Source organism: Hibiscus syriacus, unplaced genomic scaffold (genome assembly GCF_006381635.1).
Source record: "Hibiscus syriacus cultivar Baekdansim isolate YM2019G1 unplaced genomic scaffold, ASM638163v2 tig00110163_pilon, whole genome shotgun sequence".
NCBI lineage: Eukaryota > Viridiplantae > Streptophyta > Magnoliopsida > Malvales > Malvaceae > Hibiscus > Hibiscus syriacus.
Genome location: NW_024062610.1, coordinates 1,587,104 through 1,600,105, shown reverse-complemented (window position 1 = coordinate 1,600,105; position 13,002 = coordinate 1,587,104). Strand labels below are relative to the sequence as shown.

The following is a 13,002-nucleotide window of genomic DNA, read 5'->3' as shown; positions in this document are numbered from 1 at the left end:
TAATATTTAAATCATTATTAAATCATTTTTATAATGATTATTACTAAATCATTATTATAATGATTATTATCAAATCATTACTATAATGATTATTATCAAATCATTACTAAATCATCAAATCATTAAATATTTAAATCATTATTAAATTATTTTTATAATGATTATTACTAAATCATTATTATAATGATTATTATCAAATCATTACTATAATGATTATTATCAAATCATTACTAAATCATCAAGTCATTAAATATTTAAATCATTATTAAATCATTTTTATAATAATTATTACTAAATCATTATTATAATGATTATTATCAAATCATTACAATAATGATTATTATCAAATCATTACTAAATCATCAAATCATTAAATATTTAAATCATTATTAAATTATTTTTATAATGATTAATAAATACATAGAAATACATATATGATTACTAATGATGAGGCCTATATCTTGGTAAATTAGGACAATTGTTTTTTGAATGGCCTTCACCCCTACATAATCCGCATCTCTTTGCTTGACCTCTCTCTATAGTATGAAAATCCATACTGGTATGAATTCGAGTGGACTCAGGTCGACCCTTTGGACTTCTGCGAAGCATTGGATTTGGTAGCCATTCATCATGATCCTTTTTGGGCCAATATGATTCATTCGGGATCTGTCTGAACACATAGCTGTAGACATTAATATCCTACGTAGGTGGAAGCATTCATCACATAAGTGTATGCGCTTACACCAGCATACATACATGCAGCGACTGCATGAGCACATGGATATTTCCATGCCTGAAAACGACCATAATCACACCATTTGTGTCGTAAATCAACTCTAAATGTTTGGTCTTCTCCTCCGACGTTACGACGTATGCACGACACGACAAAAGTATGACCAACTCAGTCGAAATTATGAACAACCATTGATGTTGCCAATCGCTCATTGCTTCCTGATTCCACCACTGTAGGAGCCCAAGTTTTACCTCTATTTTGAGACTCTCAATTTCCTTGCCTTTGTCCGACCAAACTTTACCCAGTCTAAAGTACGTCTCTTTCACACACTCGCTATTGGGAGATGGCTGTACCTTTTAGTACCGAATTAATGGCCTCAACAAGGTTTGTGGTCATATGTCCGTATCTCCGACCTTCATCGTATGCTTGCGACCATTTTTCCCGCGGTATTTTTGAAGCCCACTTCCAACACGCTGATCATCGTAAAATACCTTCAAATTCTCCAATCTCTTGTCAAAATTTGGTCGATGTAGTTCGTATCATGTTCCATAATATATTGTGTTAAACCGCAATTAAAAAAACCATGTAAAAAATACACAAATATTGAAAATAAAACTTACCCATGCTGACTATCTCGCTACGAATATGTGCGTTATGAAACTACCCGTTCCTCTATCGGATATCAAGCAAACTCCATCTTCACGAACGACATATTGACGTAGATTGGTCAGAAAGAAATGCCTCTGTTGTCTCTCCCTCAACAATGGCGAATGCAATTGGGAAGATATTTCGCTCACCATCTGAGCAACTGCCATCAAAAGTACATGCCTATTGACATACAACCACGTACCATCTACTTGGATCATACGTTTGCAAAATGGAAACCTTCAATACACGCCTTGAATGCCCAAAATAGTCTATGAAATATTTTCTTCCCTGCAGAAGTTGACCTTCTTCGTCATATGCGGGCATGGTTTGAGACTTCACTATAGTTCCTGGGATAAATCGCTTCATTGCTTGTAGCAAATGTGGTAGCTCATTGTACGATGTATCCCAATCTCCATACGTCACTTCATTGCCTTCATTTTCGCATTCCACACCTTGCCATATTTTACTTGATATCCAAATTGGCTTCGAATAGATGCAGCTAACACTGAACAAGATATACCTTGGATCCTTTTCAACCATCCCTTCACGTATTCACATATTACATCGGAGTCCAATAGTCGGTGGTCTTGTCGATGGAGTTTCGCAAACATGTGTGCGAACCATTGTACCTCGTGATGACCCAAACATCGTGCCTTTGATTTTCGACACTCTGATCTTCCACTTGCACTCTGGGCCATATTTTACACACTTTGCGTATAGGGTTTTCTGGTTGGACTCTACAACAGGACATCAACATGGCATTTGATGCAGTACTCTTTAATCGCCAGCGTAGCTTCATTTTTTCCTCGGAATTGCACCCCAACTGAAAATTCACCAGAATTACGAATGATTCAGTCATTTGGTACGGAGGTAAATGTGGCATGTCTGGGAATTCAGGTGCCCTCATTGCATCAAATCTATCTGTACATGTGAGGAGTAGCTTCATACGGTGTCGGAACTTCATCAATTGCACCTCCACAAAAATATTTCGTCGCCGCCCAAAATGGGTTCTTCAGTTTCTTCATCTTCGCTTGAATCATCATGAATTTCTCCCCATCGATTTTCAGCGTCAATATCAACAACCAATTCCGGTATGTTTCGTCTCATACTCTGCTGTTGTAGATGTCCCCCCGACTTCATTTACACTTTCCAATAGTGTCATAAAACTGTTCGGGAACCTGTATGTCGGCTCCTCAAACTGACTATATAAAGCCATTTCAGATTTTGAGCACACCCTTTGATGACCCAGGAACATCACATATGTTACGCACATCAACAAATAATTCAATAACTGCTATATTGTTGACTCATGTAATCCAACCATGGTTCCAATATCATCATCTTCTTCAAGTGGAACTGCAGCATATCTGACTGGGTTAGAGCATATCATAAACCTATACCTCAACCATCAACTGCAGCTCGAATTTTTCTTTCTATCTTATGCTTCATTTCTAAATGTGATGTTTTTGAACATCATATTTATTGGTTTTTCAGACTGAAAACTACTCCGACCTCATTTTCATAATCTGTCCATTATAATGGACAATCGTGAAAAAGTTGTTGCTCATTTTCTCTACAAATAAAAAAATAAATTAATTTAGATTAAAAAATTAGATAAGATAATTTCATAAATTATAAATATAATATAATATACTATTATATTAATGATCAAATAAAATTTATATTTAACTTGATTGATTGCTTACTATAAACCTAATAATGATTGATTACTATTATCTAATGATTGATATTAATGATTTATAATAATATGATTTAGTCATAATCACTAATAATTATTTATTAAATATTAATGATTTAGATTTGATACGAATCATTTAGTAATTATTACTAATAATAATGATTAGTTTGATAATATTTTTATTTTTTAAAAATATCAAACAAATTTGTTAGGCAAAACTGTCGAGATAATGTTCTCGAAATAATTATTTGCGAGATAATGCGTTGTCCGGATATTTCATTTCAATTAATTTTTACTTCTTACTAATATACACATACAATGTAAATTAAACAAAATATTTTTAAACAACACTAAATATTTTTAAACACAATATTTTTTAAAACGGAAATTATCTCGCACAAATTAGTTTTATAATCTAATATAAACTTACTAACTAACTAATTTACACATACACAACAACAAAAATGGACAACAAAAAATAATAAATTACTCACGTCTTTTGCTTCTTCCTTTACTTTCTTTTCCTGCCTTGTTTCTTTCTTCGATCAATCTGTACGTGGGCAAATATTGTGAAATAATGTCCTGTATGTGTAAAAAATATTTATTTAAACAACAATAGCTCCACAAATTAATTTATATAATCTAATATTATAATATACCTAAACTATAAATTTCTTTATTATAATATAACTTAGTTAAAATAACAAACTAATTAAGCACTAATTAATTTTTTTATAATATAACTTCAACTTCAACGAACAACCTAATATACGTTTAAAGACACTAACAAATTAATTAATATTTTTTATATTTAATAACTAACTAGAACTAATTAACTAATTTTTTATATAATATAATATAACTTAAACTAATAAACTACTAATATACTTAAACTAACCAACTAATAATTTATACTAACAAACTAATTAACTAGATTTTAGTTTTACCCTAAACCCGAAACTAACAAACTAATAATTTCATATAATAAACTAAATTAAACAATAAAAAAATTACCTCACGAACTATGTTTGAGCCTTTATCTTCTTTTCTTCTTCTTCCTTTTCTTTCTCTCGGCAAAGTTTATATGTGCTGGTTCTGCTTGTGCTTCTACCCTAAACCCCATATCCTTTATATAAAGCAACTGAGCGTTGGACAGAGTCATTAAATTTGATTGTTGAAGCAAATAATATTAGCATTGCATCGTCTAACTATTGAGCATTGAAAGGCTGACAGCTAAATTAACGCTGCAATAACGCAACTATAGATGCAACACATACAGCTACGGGTGCAGGAATCTCTCAGCTATGATGCAACGCATGCATGCAGCTACAGCAGCTACAGGAATCTCCCAGACCTTGGTCGCCGAGACTCCATGGCGACCTACCTACCACGCCGCCGTGACCTACACCGTTCGACGTGCATGGCCATGCACAGTTCCCACGTCCCATGCACAGCATGCATCCCCTCCCCCATGCATTCCCACGTCCCATGTTGATTGCATGGCGACCTATTCCTTTGCAAAATACACACCAGGTCGGTCGCTCCCCTCCCCCATGCATTCCCACGTCCGATGCCATGCGACCTCCAAGGTCGCCCGGATGCCATGGCGACCTCCAAGGCCACTGTAGAATTCACCCCATTCCAGCAATTAATCTGGGATGTGCACCATATCGTGAAAAAAAAAATCGAGAACATTATCTCGTGAATTCACCCAGCAAAATAGGAGAGAGGGTAAAGTTTAGTGAGGAACAATGTAATTTATTCTTTATATTTTTAATTATTTTATATTAAATAATAATAATAAAATATCACGTCATCAAAATGTTAGAGAGTTAAAGTCAAAATGAGCAAAATGATTCAATCTGTAAAGTTCAGTGAACAAATTAGAAAAATTAAAAGTACAATGAGTAAAATAAAAGAAAGAGTAAAGTTCAGTGAGAAATATTATAATTTACCCACTATTGTAAGACAGGGTTATCCCAAGAATATAATACTTTATTATTAAAAAATTCAACTAATAATATATATAACACCCCTACCTCGTATACGACCACATATACGAGGTAGAAGTGTCATATTAATCGTATGAAACATATATTGTTCGAAAGTAGATAAAATTTTATTTTGATTTAAATTTGACATTAAAATAAATAATTGCATTTAAAACTATAATATAAAATATTTAAAATACTATTATTCATCATATGATCAAAATCAGTTCGGACATGTTCAAATCAGAGCATCAAAATAAAAATATATTCATGCCAACTATGAATATCAAAAACATGAGAAAGATGTCATACTGATTATGGACGTCTGAACTGGTCTGCCAAAATGTAGGATGTCATGTCTGGTTCCCTACTCTATTGTCTTTGATTTTTTACGTGTTAACCAATCACACATGAAGTATTTCACTTAGTGAGGCAACTTATAAATAAATAAAAATAAACAATTGTATATAAAAACATCATTTAAATAAATCATGCATAAAATAATATAAGAATAAATAATATTAATTAAAATTCTTTACTTAAACCATATCTCAAATCTATACTATTCAATTCATATCATTGTCCACTGTCCTATTATAAGAAATCTATGGTACATGAGTCATATGAGTGAGGGCCCATTATGCAGTTAAAACTGTTACTAGTTGTACTCGTAAAATATACTTACTTCACCTCGTGTATCACTAATGCACACGAGTCTCATGAGCAATTGTATCATATCATATAACATATGAAATATCTTGTAGATTGCACCAGATCACTCCACCTTGGCATCACTAAGACACACGAGTCACATAAGTAATCTATACTAGTGCAACTCGTAAGCTTGTTCTTGTTTACTCCATCTCTTGACATGTCAATTGTACTATTACTCTCACTTACATACGATGGGCTTATTAAAAGGAGAAAATAACCTCAGTGACCGAAAATGCCTTATAATATAAGATTTTAACCAACTTTTTTTGGATTTGCCAAAATGACCATCCAATTTCGCAACCCAGTTTCTAATTTCGCAACGCGAAAATGGCGAAAATGTAAATTGCATTGCGTTTTCCAAATTCGCGTTGCGATTTTCCAAATTCGCAACGCGAATCTGTAAATCGCAACACAGAATTCAAATTCGCAACGCGAAAGTCAAATTCGCAATGTGAATAGTAAAAATCGCAACGTGAATAGTAAAATCGCAACGTGAATATTAAAATCGTAACGAATCTATATGTAAATTATCTCTTATCATCCATCTATAATAATTTGTTGGAAAAGTACATAAATAATTTTTATAAAAAATATTCGTACACGTGAAAAAATTTATATGTAAATGAAAAACAAATCTATTTCATTTGTCAACCTTCATTATAAATTATTCTAAATTCAATTAATTAAAGTTTGAAATTTGAAGGAATCCTTAACTCAGACTAATGAAATACATTTAAAAAATTAAATTTTGAATTATATTAAGAAAAAGTTGATTCCTGTACACATGTAGATAAGTTTTATTTTCCACTTAAAATCCCAGTCTAGAAGCAGAGAGTTACCATTTGGAATTCGCAACGCGATTTTGCGATTTTCTAAATTCGCATTGCGATTTTACTATTCACGTTGGGATTTTCACTATTCACGTTGCGAAATTGGAAACTGAGTTACGAAATTAGAGTTCGAGTTGCGAATTTGTTGGTCATTTTGGCAAATCCAAAAAAAGTTGGTTAAAATCGTATATTATAAGGCATTTTCGGTCACTGAGGTTATTTTCTCTATTAAAAATCATATACAATTTTTTATATTAAAATATTCATATGTTCAATTCAATTAAAATCTCATAACTACTGTATTGGATATTTCATACCAAAAACAATCATATACTATGAAATAAAACAACTTAATAAAATCTATGTTCAATTACAATTTAAAAGAAAACTTTTTAATAAAAACGATTGAGGTTGACTCATAACAAGTCTTCCTCGTATTATTTCGTTAAAAGAAGTTAGTTGCACTCACATGTTGCCTCACTAACGCTTAATTTCTATTATCACTTGTCTTTTGTTTTTGTTTCGCTTTGCTCTTAATTACGACCACGATCTACACGAAATCATTTTTTCGACATATGCAAAATTTCAACCATATATTAATACTTCAACTAATATATTAAGCTCGGGTTCCTATAAAAGTTCTATTGACACTAAGGTGGAGTTTGGTTCGCAGGAATCCCTTGGAATTAGGGGGAATTGGAATCCAATTCCACCATTTCCCCATGTTTGGTTCAAGTTTTCAAAGGGAATTGGAATCCCTCATGACTTCAACTTTCCATCAAATGAGGGAAAGTGAATTCCATCCATTCTATGATGGAATTCAATTCCCTTATTGGAGGAAATTGAAATTTGACCATACTACCCTCATCAATCTTTTGGTAACTTATTCATATATTGAATATAAAAAAATTTATTATTATTTCGGGTCGGGTTTCTAATTCATATATTCGGATCAGGTCGGGTGAAACTTTATTTTGGTCGGGTCAGGTCGGATTTATTAAGTGTGATATTCGGGCCGGGTCGAGTTCGGGTTTAGGGTGAAAAATACCCGACCCGACCCGAAAATATATATAATTTTGCCTTATATATTTAGGAATAATCACAACAATACCCTCTATATATAATTTTTTTTTCAATTAAGTCACTGTTTTTATTGAATAAAAATAATTTTTTTATTATTTCGGGTTGGGTCAGGTCGGGTCGTGTGAAACTTTATTTTGGTCGGGTCGGGTCGGGTTGGTTCGGGTTCGGGTTCGGGTTTAGGATGAAAATACATGACCCGACCCCACCCAAAAAAATATATAATTTTATCTTATATATTTAGGAATAATTACAATAATACCTCTCTCTATATATATTTTTTTCAATTAAGTCACTGCTTTTATTGAATAAAAATAATTGTTTTATTATTTCGGGTCGGGTTTCTAATTCATATATTCGGGTCGGGTCGGGTGAAACTTTATTTTGGTCAGGTCGGGTCTCGGATGGAGGTTCCCTTGTTCTCGGGTCGGGTCGGGTGGACCAAAAACCCGACCCAACCCGAACCATGGCCATCCCCAATTGGGATGATTTTACCTTATAATATTTATTAGCATGATTTTTATAATTTATTGAAATGAATAATCAATCAATAAAATTAAAATTTAATATTTTTTAAATTTTTATAATATATTGCTACATGTAATTTATAAAACAAACTAAAATTAAACAAAAAAAAACAAAAAGTGCAATCCTGTCATTTTACATTACTGAAATCAAATTCATCTGACATGTATGCGAACCAAACAGAATATAGAATTAGATTTCAATTCAATTTTCTGTCAACCAAACATAATATGGAATTGGATTCCAATTTCTGACAGATTCCAATTCTTTCACAGATTTCAATTCCCTCATAAACATTCCAGCGAACCAAACGCCACCTAATTTTTCTTCATCTAATCGAACCGACTTTAATTGTATCAAAGTAGTTCTTCAAGTCCCTTAAAATCAGAATCTGAAATTTATTCAAACATGAAATAAATTGAATTCGAAACTGATCCAACTAAAACCATCCGAATTTGCCCAATTAGCTATGTCATACTAGATACAAATTGTCAGGACAATTTCTGATCATTTAAACTGAAGCCAAGCTAATATGCAGAATCTAATCAGTGTTGGGACAAGAAAGTTTGGCATAATAGACGGTCCACCAGTTGGGTGTTTCCCATCACAAAGGCTTTCATCAAATTGTGAATGCATGAAGCACTTAAACGACCAAGCCGAAGCTTTCTTTTCAACAATGGACACCCTAATGCGCAACTTGAGTTCAGAAAACAAGGACATCAAGTATTCTCTAGAAAATGCATATGTAACAACAAGAAAAGTTATTTATAATCCCCAAAATACCTAATCAGAACCACTCCGGTTCCAGCGACGAGGGGTCGCCGTTACAGCTTCTAATTGACGCCGTCCGGTCTTTACCTTATCTCGTGGTCAAGGACCTTTTGTCTATCGGGGTACATTTTCTCTTTGCATTTTTATCGTCAAAATACCAAATCAGAACCGTTTTTATTATTGCATCGACATTTGAATTTGACAAACTAAATGAAAATCAATCAAACACGGCTTGTGTGTGTGTTTGTTTCAGGTTTGTTCGAGATGCGTACTACGGATGTTCGGCACCGAGGACCGTATTTATTGTCATCCAGTGCTAACGCAATCTCTGATCCGTTCAATTCTTGAAGAAGTAACTGGTTTTGAATCAGAAGGCAAATTTCAATTGTGCAGCGTTTGCTTGGGTATATTGCAGTTCAGTTATTGCGATGATAAAGAAACAATGGTGAAAATGGAGAGTCCAAATGATATGGCTTCCACCATTGCGGAGATAGTGAAAACAGAGGGCCATCAAATTGATGGATTTTCTCTATAAGTTTCCGTTCCACAACTTATATTGGAAAATGAATCCTCGATGTTGTAAGTCTTACTTTTGCTCCTCGATGAATCAGAGCCATTGTTTCAAGAAAGAGTGCTTTCCAATTGTGACTGTGTGAAGGATGTTCTAAAATTTGCTATAACGGAACCCCTTGAAACATTGTTGGTAAGTGAAAATTTCCTGGAATTGGTTTAATGTTCCGAAATATTGCTGGTCTGAAGCCATTTTAGGAAGATAATTGTTTTTCTATTCATGTTATATCAGTCCTCAAACAATATATACTGAATGAGATTATTGCAAAAATCACCTTAATGTAAAGATGAAAATGGAATGATACCAATAATTTGAGGATTCGTATAGAATGTTTTAAAGTTTAGGGACTAATTTAGAATGAGTCATAGTTTGGGGATGGATATAAAGAGTTTTAAAGTTTAGTGCCAATTTAGGATAGGGATCATAGTTTAGGGACCCACTTGTGCAATTAGCTCATACTGAATTAAATTAAAGTTTTGCAGGATGTTAAATCTACTAGTGCAGGCTGTTTCCGTATCCGTTTGACTTGAACTCATAAAAGAGCATCCTATAACTCTGTTGAGAGGAATCAGGGATTTAAAAGGCGGAGAATGGGTATTTTATATCCGTTGAAACTACCTAAGACTTGGTTGAATCTAGGTGGCCATAATATTCAGATTTATTTCATTGATGACACAGGCACTGGGAATGGGTTGCACAATGTAAATGTCGAAACAGTGATTACGAGTACAGTTTGTTCTGATTATTCTACCAATGAAACAATTTCTGTTACTGGAAGATCTAATATTTTGCAAGACCAAGAACCTTCTGAACACTTGAGAATCCCCATAGATAAGGTGGTCCTCTATAATATTCTTTTGATTGCAGTTTCCTTTCTTGCATAGCATTTTTCCTACCTCGATGATCTTGAAATTCGATACTGTTGTTTATGTTGATGCTTATTATTTATTTTGGAATGTGCCTTTCAGGTCAGTGAACCTTGCCATTTGGTATGCCTTTGCTACAGAACACATATTTACCTGTGTGGTAGATATCTGAAGGTCAGTCAATACATTAGAGTGTATTTTACATCAATATTCAAGCATTATGAGTTCATAACTTATCAGATTGCAAGAAAGCAATTGTTTGTTTTAAACCATTGCTTTATCTAGGATCTCCTTCAACTGTCTTTGAGGAAAGAGGCAAAAATATACTATTATTTAGAGTTATTGAGATCTTGAACAAACCTCATATTTGTTTTGATTTCCAGTAGTTTGTGTGCTTCTTTTATTGCAGTACTCAAGGAATGTGAGCCAAACACACTGAATAATTGACAAGGAAAGGATGGGAGAAGCATCTGTCGAGGTATTGGATATTGCTTTATTTTTCTTTATAGTCCCTAAAAAGGCTACTTTGCATATGTATTAATATCTGAAACTAACAAATCTAATTCTGTTATTTAGGAGATTATAGGTAGCAACATCCTCCCTATGTGTCGGGGTGATAATTACAAGTTTCATGCTGCTGGCAGAGAAGATATTGATGTGATGAAGTTCTGTTTTTGTGAATTTCTCATTTAAACTTGATACATTTTTGGGCCTAAAAAAATCAATGGATGTTTTGCTTATCTATGGAACTTATTGCAGGTTCGAATGTTGGGTTCAGGCAAGCCTTTTCTGCTTGAGATACAAAATGCCCGCCAAGTCCCATCTGAGGAAACCATTAAGGAAATTGAATCAAAGATAAATGGCTTGGAGAATAAACTCGTGAGTTCTGATATGTTGTTATATGGATGTTTCTGTTTAAACAGTTTCAAACGATTTAGAGAATTAGTTGCATATAACACATTCTTACAGGTTGGAGTTAAAAATCTTAAAGTTGTAGGCAGTCAGGGTTGGACACTGATGCGTGACGGAGAAGCTGAGAAGCAGGTTGCTTTGGATTTTATATTTGTATATTGTAGTTAATTCTCTTATCATTTGGATTGAAATATGAAGTTTCAATAAAGTTAGACTTGACAATATCCTCCTCCATGCAGAAGCAGTATTGTGCATTAGTGTGGATTTCTCGTCCACTTGAGGATGAGGATGTGCAATCAATATCATTGCTTAATGAAATGGTTAGCTGTTCTTTGAGATTTATTTTTCCTTCTTCACAGCATATCCACCGTCTATATATCACCCTATTTAGTGAGGATTTTCTGCTGTCCTGCAGCAAATTCTGCAAAAGACCCCAATCCGGGTGCTTCATCATAGAAGTCCATTGGAACGCCAGAAAATTATACATTGGTTGGCACCAGTCGTTTGTACATCTTTTCTCCAGAGTCGTTTGTATTTTTTTAAATTTGAAAGGTTTAACAATGTTTCTGTTTTCCTTTCTGAATCATGTATAGGATGAAGATTGAGAGGATTTCTGGAAGCCCTCAGTATTTTCTTTTGCATCTTTCCACCCAGGTAATGATTTTTTTTCACCTGAAACATGGTCGGATGTATCCAGTTTGTTTACAGGGGTGTGGAGGGTCCTCAAATAGGTGAAATTCGTAGTTTTTTCGCCTTCTTGCTTTGTTTTATGAGGACCATGCCTTGGTACTCAGTAGTACCCATTGTATGGAATATAAGCTGTAGCACTTCTGTAGAGTGCTGTTGATAATTCAAGAAATCTAATACTGACTACACTATTCCATGTGGCATTCTTCTGCAATATTTTCTTGTTAGACAAAGATTTGGGCCATGATATGCTGAGTTGCAAATGGTGTCTGAATAAATGCTGGTCAGACCTGGTCAGGAGAGGCTCTAGCGTAGTATCAAGATGGCTTTTGCTTGTGTATGGTGCTTTTTTGTTTGGGAAAGTGCAACACACTGACATATTTGGAAAGCAGGCTGGAAATTATATCAAGGAATTTGTTCACGGTGATCTTTGGCGCACCCAGCCTATGTACTTTGCTTAACTGAAAATAGATAGGGTTGCACCATCAGTTTGTGACGATAACTGAATGATTTGAGTTGGGATACGTTTGTGATCATGTATGTGTACTTGCAGTCATGGAAATCTAACAATTCTACTCTTTTTGCAGCATCGGATCAATCCTTGGATGCAGAGCTGAGATTACGCAGCTCGATGTTACAGACGTGAAAATGGATTCTTTCTGACCGAAAAGCAGAAGTGTACAAACTCCCATATCCTGGGTCCAGTGATGTACTACACTACACATCAAGTTTGTTATATAGTGTTTTAATATCAATGCGTGTTACTGTTTTCTCCCCTCTCCTTCCAAAGTGAATCATTATGAATCTTTCGGTTTCTCTTTGGTCCCTTACGTGTTTTGACTTAACATACCTTATTATAGAAGGTTGGCATCCAAACTCCAAAGGCAAATGCTTTCAAGTTGCATCTCTTTGTGGGCAAGTAATGCCTTGTAGGTAGGTGTTATTTCTAGTGATTGCTTCCTCTATTTTCTGGGC

General features: G+C 34.0%; 1 pseudogene; it reads left to right on the top strand.

The window, feature by feature from the left end:
* The first annotated feature begins 8,752 nt into the window (after nucleotides 1–8,752).
* LOC120216784 lies at nucleotides 8,753–12,690 on the top strand (annotated as a pseudogene).
* The last annotated feature ends 312 nt before the right edge of the window (nucleotides 12,691–13,002 follow it).